Raw genomic sequence first — 8,061 nt, forward strand, 5'->3', positions numbered from 1 at the left:
GGCGGAAGCAGGGGAGGGCAGGCCCCGGGCGGGTTCCTATAGCCCCAGCCGCCTCCCAAGGCCGCCCTGGGGGCGGGGCGAGCGCACCCAGATCGGGAAACTGAGGCCCGGCTCCGCGGCGTCGCAGGCTTTGGTTTTCTACTGAAAAGGCATTTTTCCGTTCCCCTCCTCCCCGCGCATGTTTCTAGCACATGTGTGGGATTCGGTAAAGTGTTCGCAGAATAAACGAATTCAGACCTGGGACTTGGGCCCCCACCCCTGACCTCTGCCTGCCTGCAATCCCGCGTATGGTGGGCGGAGCAGTAGCAAAACCCGAGTCTCAGCCCTCTTGGATTCGGGCAAAGATCCTACACGGGCTCGTTCAAGCTCTTTGGAGCAATCAGCGAGGAGATGTGCAAGGCAATTCCGGAGGCACAGAGCTTATGCAAAACTGGATGTTTTCAGGAGCCATTTTTGGTTTTTGTTTAAACACACACAGAGCCGCTTATTCCCTATGAATTTTGTGTATATCAACCAAAATAGTTACAGAACTTAGTGTTGGGGTAGAATTTTTGTTTAAAAGATACAAACAACCTTTATTTTTGCGAATCTGACAAAGGCCTTTTCTCCATCAAGGCCTAATATCTGCAGGAGTGTTGGGTGAGGAAGGAATGGTTTGGTTTTGTTTTAGTTATTAGAGGCAACCATTACATTCTTTATGTATGAGGGGTTTTATTTTGTTTTAGTCTTGACATCCAACTTGAGTTGGAAAAAGTGTTTTTTTCTTCTTTGGTTTTGTTTGTTTTTAACCTGGGATGTATTTAAGTCTTCCACCTACCTAGGGCAGAACGCCCAGCTTCTGAATGAGAAGGTGATGCTACAGGACGGAGTTCTGCTGGAGAAAGGAGGGCCTCTGGTGGTACCTGGAGCCACCTGCCTGCAGTCAAGCAGTGGGTCCCAGGGGCCTCCAAGAGAAGCAGTCACGTGAGACATTGACCAGAGGTGGCCTCTGTGGTCACCTTCAATTCTAAGAGGAAAGAATTTAGAGCTTCGGGTCTCTGATTAAAAAAGTCATTGATTCTCAGTCCAATCCTTGAAGGATTTGGGACCTCTAAAAGCCATTCTCTGGTCCCACCTCTCTCCCACACACCCCTTCCTCTCCTCTCCAAGCCAGTGTTAAGTGAACAGGCAACCTGACCTTAACTCTCTTCATGTGCCACATCCTGTTTTCAGATTAATGAGCTCACTTGGTGGAAATTTACCAAAGGAAATAGTTTAATTTTGGAAAGTACCAAAAACTTATCTGTAGTCACTGGGCTTATTTTGGGGGGCTCTTGAAATAGAGGGGGCATCACCAGGGGACCTCTGAGCACTCAGGGAGTGACAAGGCTGCAGAAAATGAAAGCTGAGCCCAATGAGTCTGAACCTGACTCAGAAAGGAATCGAAACTCTTTGGGGACACTCATCTCTACCCAGTAGAAAATTTTTTTTTTCCAAAAATAAGTTTAAGAAGAAAATTAGTCCATTTGGCTGAGGCCTAAGATCTTGTGGTATGAACCTGAAGAACCATGATTGAGGAACAAGAAAGCACACACAGGGAAGTAGGGGATGTTTGAGCCTGAGCCGTCCCTCTCAGATCCGTATCTGCTCTGGGGAACTAGCTGTTCTAAGAGGTACCAAAAGTGTTTCATTCTCTACTTTTGCCCCAGTCCTTCAGCTCTCAGGCTCTTGACATTGATGTTGCCTGTTAGCCTTATGCCTCTTGAGTTTGTGGTTCCTGGAAGGAGCTAAGGACTGAATGGCTATGAAGACTCTAGAGAATTAAAATTTTATAAGCTGTTCTGCACTGAAGATGGTAGAGCACATGTGACAAGCCCCTTAAGTGTCTGACCACCTCCTGGCCTGCCCTGCTTCCTAAAGGAGAGATTTTTTTTTTTTTTAAATGGCTGCACTGGTGGCAAGTGGAAGTTCCTGGGGCCAGGGATAGAATCGGAGCCACAGCTGTGGTAACACTGGCTCCTTTAACCCACTGTGTTGTGCTGGGCTGGGCTGGGCACCTCTGCAGTGACCTGAGCCATTGAAGTCAGATTCCTAACCCACTGGGCCACAGCGGGAAGTCCAAGGAGAGATTTTTTTTTTTAAATCCCTTCTAAGATACAGAATCGAAAAATGGAGAAAACTAACAAGGCCCTGACTTGGGATTTAGTACTGGGATGAAAGAAATTATGTCCTCCTTCCTTCTGCTCCCATCTGAAATCTGTAGTGGTATTTTGGAGGATATATTTACATTTTGGAAGGAGCACTGGACTAGGAATCATGAGACTGTGTTCTTTTTTCTTCTCTCTGCTGTTAAAGCAGTTTTGGGGGGCAGATAAATAAATGAACGCTTAAGTGATAATTCAAGAAATAATAGTTCATAGTTTTGTAGGGGATTTTTGTGTGCGTCTGTGTGTGGCCTTAAAAAATCAATAGACGCATTGGGTTTTTCAAAATTTGTATTAGCCTGTGTGCTGACCTCTCTCCTACCTCTATCTTGACCTCTAGGCTCTACGGACATGGTTTAAAAATCATGGATCTAATGAGATGCTCCCAGGTCCTGGAGGTGGAAAATGGGATTCTTTCCTGGGATGGCTTGGCTCTGTTGCCCCAGCTGTTCAGCCTTCTCCCCAACGACTGTGCCTTTTCATGTGTTACAGTCCAGATGGGCACTGGGGGAGGGAGTGCTTACATTGGCCTGGATGCTTAGCCTTCCAGCAGCTGTGGGGGCAGGACCAGATTGGCACCTAAGCATCTAGAAGGTTGGGGTTGCTGGTTGTGGTAAAAATAATAGTGACAATAACAGTGGATACACTTTCATATCAGACACTGTGACGTGTCCCATGCCTCACTCCATTTTCTCAAATCCCCAAGAAGGAGGGAGAAAACTATTTTCTCCTTTCCGGGTGAAAACGAAGGCTCAAAGAGTTAACTCTGTAACGTGGTCATGGTCAAGCAGTGTTTGGCAGCAAGTGGAGGGGGAAGAACATTTAGTCTAGGCTTTGCGTGTTTTTTCCACTTCTTCAGACCAAGCTGTGGTCTTACCTGGTTCCTCACTGGCAAACTGAGAGTTGTTTTCCGGCTCTGGGCCTCGGTTTCCTAGTTTGTCAGGTGACAAGAGTGGAACAGAGACTCCCTGGGATCCTTTGCACACTGTCAGTTTCAGTTTACAAAATCCGGGCCTGGGGTACAAGAGGGTGTAATGGGGCCACCTGACTCCATATCATGGTCCAATATGCTGGCCCACCTCTTAATTCTGGACATTTCTTTAACCAGAGACGGATGTTGTCTTTAATAAGAGGAACTGGGTCATCGTGACCCCCGATTCCATTTAAAGGTCAGGAGGAGGCCTTCCTGAGGGCCAGCTGGGAGAGGAGAAGGAAACTGAGAGTCCAGCCTTGAAGGAGCAGGGAGGAGACTCCATGGAGGGGTGAGGGGACGGAGCGAGGGGTCACGGTTGCTGCAGATGTTTTCATCAACTTCATCCCAGACATATTCACGGAAATATTTATAATGTATTTGGTCAAAACCCTGGCCTCAGATTAGAGCAGTGGCGAAGGCAGACCAGCTCCTGGTGTCCCGAAACCGCCTCCTAGATGTACCTGCAGCCGCTGAAGGGATCCAGTCAGCGAATGCCAGCCCTTTGGGCCGCTTCTGTGTGTCAACAACCCTTAAAATGTGGAGCCCACAATAGGCTACTACTCCCTCTAATCATAATCCCAAACATTCCCCATTTTGCCCCTATATTCCTTCTTGTCATTGCCAGCTGCCTGCTCTGTCCCAGTCCTCTTTCAGGGCTTGTGTGTAGTAAAAACAATGACTGAACAGCTTTCCTGAGAGCGTCGTCTAAATCTCCTCTGAGACCTTCTGATTCCTGAGCCAGGAAATTTAATTAAACAGAGGATTACAGGTTATCAGTCACCTCGTAGATTAGAAGGCGAAATGGTCCTGGGTTCCTCGACCCAAATTCAGTACCTTCCCATGGTAACTCACACAGCTGATATCGACAAGACAAAGAACTATAGCAAATGATCTTGTCAAAAGGACAGCCTGCAGTACACATTCTCCACTTTGGTGTGATGGTTTAAAATGTCCCAAATTTCCTTCTGTCGATCTCCGTCTTGGTTCTCACTACACGTATAGCTGGCAATTTATAAAATGTGACTGCTTACAAGTTTTTTTCTGCCGCACTAGACTATGGGAATTTTTTTTTTTACACGGCCGCACCTGTGGCATATGGAAGTTCCCGGGCTAAGGGTTGAATCAGAGCTGAAGCTGCTGGCCCTGCATCACAACCACATCGGTGCCGAATCTGAGCCGCATTTGCGCCCTACACCACTGCTCACAGTAACACCGGGTTCTTAACCCACCAAGTGAGGCCCAGGATTGAACCCGCATCCTTATGGATACTAGTTGGGTTCTTAACCTGCTGAGCCACAACGGGAATTCCTAGACGATGTGAATTTTATGAATATAAGAAATTTAATGAATTAAAGATGTTTTAAAAAAAGCTGTCTGATTTTTTTCATTGTTCTTTCCCCTGACTTAGCCCAGAGGTATTTAGTCAATTAATGTTGGTTCAATAAATGACTAACATGAAAGGCGCTAATTATAATCATTTTTACTTAAGGTAATTGTCAGGGATGATTTTGCCATCATCATAAAACATTTCTTATATCTTTGGCCTGACCTTTTTCAGGGTGTTATGAAATTAGAAATAGCATTCTGACGAAAATTTGAAAAGAAATCTGGGGTTGTTTGTTGAAAGGAGTTTCTATGTCTGGTGATTTTCGCTATCTCGATAGGTTTCCAGATTTTAAGGAAAGACAAAAAGCCACCTCAGAAGCTCTTTGAATGGTAGGCACCAGAGCTGTCTCTGGGGGTTTTTCAATTCCTTGTGGGACTGGCCACTTTGAAAGTGCCGTGGGGATTTCAGTTTGTGATGGGGATGCCAGTGACACGCAAGGGGATGGTACAATGGTCCAGGCAAAGAACTTGGCGGATGGTCCCCTTGATAAAGACAGGCTCTTCAGAGGCCAAGACTGAGGGAGGCGGACAACTTTGGGTCAATACTATTCAACCTCCTGCTTCTCTTTGCCATCTCTGGCTACCTATGTGCCTTGTTCTAAAAGTTTGGTTTTGCTATGTGTCAAACTCCTTCTTTCACAGACCCTTCTAAAGGTGGGTGTCCAGGCCTCTAAGGGCTCTTGCTGGGCTACAGAATCATTGCTCTTCCTTCACACTTACTTTTGTGAGGTTGGGTTTCTCAGGCTCTTGGCTGTAGCAGAACAAGAATAACTCGATGGATGTTCTAGCTCCCGGGCAGTCAACGTCTGGATGAAGAGGGATGCCACCTGGGGGCCCTCCTCTCGCTCGGTCCTGAGGACTTAGCCTAATGGAGAAAAATCAGGGAGTGAGGTGAGTCTTCTCAAGAATAAGCTCTGCCTATGACATTGACTTCAGGACTGTAGGGGAAAGACTATCCCATCCTCGGGCCCCATTTTTCTCATCTGCAAAGGTGGAGAATGACCTGAGAGCAATCCTTCAGTGCAAATTCTTTAATAACCATTCAAACCCTGCTGCTGGGGAAGGGGTACACCTCTGCCCCCTGTTGAGGGGCTGCTCTTCCCACCTGGACCAGGAACCCCTCTAACAGATGTGGGAAATGTCCACTAGATGCCTAGTCTTTTTGGACCCCAGACATTTTTTTTTTTTCCAAGAGAAAGCAATGTGAAAAACCTCCTCTGATGGATTTCTTTCAGAACTCAAGCCAGATGAATTCCCAGCACAAGCCAAGACTTGGGAGCAAGAATGTGAAGCGGGGAGTACGAGGCTAAGAACCAGGGCTACAGCCTGTGTTCCCTCAGAGAATACCCAAGCTGGGGGCTGGAGTTGGGAACATGGGGTTGGTGTTTTCTCATCTCTTCTGAGCTTCTTGTCTAAAAAAGGGGAAATGGGGGCTCGGAGAGGGGAATGAGCTTGCATAGTAAGTCAGAAGTCCAGAGGCATCTTCTATGTTCTGGTGTCTTTTGTCCCCAATGTCTCAATAATACTCTGTCTTTTCTTGTTCCGACTCCCATTTCTCCTCAGATGTCTCTCCATAAGACTGAGTTTCCTGAGGGTCAGGGAACAGAGTGTATTTATCTCTATGGGCTCTTTGGACCCAGCCTGTATCTCACACACTAGTAAATATTTATTAAGAGAGACTTGCCATGTTAAGAGGACCCAGGAATATTAGGAAAACATCAACCCTGCCTTTCACATCTGTGGGTTACCAAAATGTATTTAACAAGTACATTTTTAGTTCTACCATGAGCCTATTTGCTCATTTTAAATAGAACCGTAGTATAGACATCTAGCAACACTTTCTGGGGCTATCATTGCCTTAATCATTTTGGAGCTAGATTGCAGGCATTTTAAAAATGCAGAATTGAATACACAAGAAAAGCTAGTCTGTCTGGCTGCCATTCTTGGTTGCTATCTTCTGTAACCAGCGTCCAGCTACATGGCCAGAGAACTTTGGATAGGGCCCGCAGTGCTCTCCAGCCCCAATGACTGCTGAAATCAGAGCTGCCTGGGGAGGCCAGAGCCCTGGCATCAGCTCCTGCCTGGTCCTGCTTCTCCGTTCACAGAGAACGTGTCTGCACACAAGCCCTCCCAAGCCACCCTGGAATGCCTCCAAGGACAGGCCTGGAGGCCAGCCAGGAGGGAGGGTGCTCCTGGAAGGGGGAAGCAGAGACCCATGGTATACAGGCACATACATGAAAATCCTTGCAGGATGGCTAGATCTTCCAAGGTTTCAAGAGAAATTGGAAATCTGGATTTTTAGGTGCAATGGCTTGGTTTTGGAACACTCTGTGAGCCAAAAAACAAACCTTTATCAGATGAGCATCCTCACAAATCCTGTCTGTGACCTCTGGACCCTGGGACATTACACACACGACCTAAGCAGGTGAGCTAGTGCCCTGACTGTGGCTCACTGGGACTGCACACACCGTGTGTGCTTATCCAGGTGCAGACCCCACGTGCACCTGGTGGAGACCAGTCATCAAACTTTACACACACTTGCAATCTCCTAGGATGTCCTTTTAATATTTTCTCTTTCCAGCTAAGGAGACCGGGTGCCAAGGTCATGTAGCTGGTGGTTGGCCGGATTCATATCACTGGCTGCCTGGCCACAAAGCCAATGTTTGCCCCACAGTCACTTCCCCAATACCCTCTTTCTGAATTGATACCTCTGCTACTCTGCATCTCTCAGTAAACCTAGGGAACTGTGTTTTATTTGCTGTTTCATCCCCATTGCCCAGTACTCTGCCCAGAGGAATATAGAAGGTGCTCAATAAATACTTGTGGGGTTGCCCACAGGCACATAAACACACATACACATGTAAACCCAGTCATGTAACTCCATAGCTATGAACTGCCCGAGGGCACACTAACACGCTCCCACAGGCACACGCCCAAACCCATCTCCCACCTCCCAGAGCATCCCAAGCCAGGCCTCCCCAGGTCCCCCTGCCAGCCTTGCTCAAAGCTTTCACAAATTGTTTCCTGGAAATCTTGAGGCGGCTGTGGTGTTCTTTTTCCCTAACTCAGGAGACAACTCAGCAGTTTTGTTTTTCAAAGTCTGGGACTCATAAACCTGGAATCCTTTCTTCGTTTTTTTCCACTAGAATTTTCCTTGGCCCAGCGCCTTTCCCCAGGGCCGGGGCCAGGAGGTTGCACTCAGAGCGCCCTCTGCTGGGCACCATCCTCCCAACCTGGTCCGCCGTCGCAGAGGGGCGGGGCTGGGCTGGGGTGGGGGTGGAACCTGTCGCAGACCCAGCTGCTTTACAGATGGGGATACTGAGTCATACGGCGTTATTGGGGAGAGGTTGGGCCATGTGTGGGCTCATTCCAAGTGTGTGCCAATGGGAGCTACTACTAAGTGGTTTTGTTACTATTTTTTTTTTTTTCGGATTGTTGAAAATAATAAAAGAAGAAATAGCTTCCAGAGCTCAGACATGGCAGAGAAGGGCCCTCTGCTCTCCCTGGGCCTCTGTATGG

The sequence above is a fragment of the Phacochoerus africanus genome, chromosome 2 (genome assembly GCF_016906955.1).
Source record: "Phacochoerus africanus isolate WHEZ1 chromosome 2, ROS_Pafr_v1, whole genome shotgun sequence".
NCBI lineage: Eukaryota > Metazoa > Chordata > Mammalia > Artiodactyla > Suidae > Phacochoerus > Phacochoerus africanus.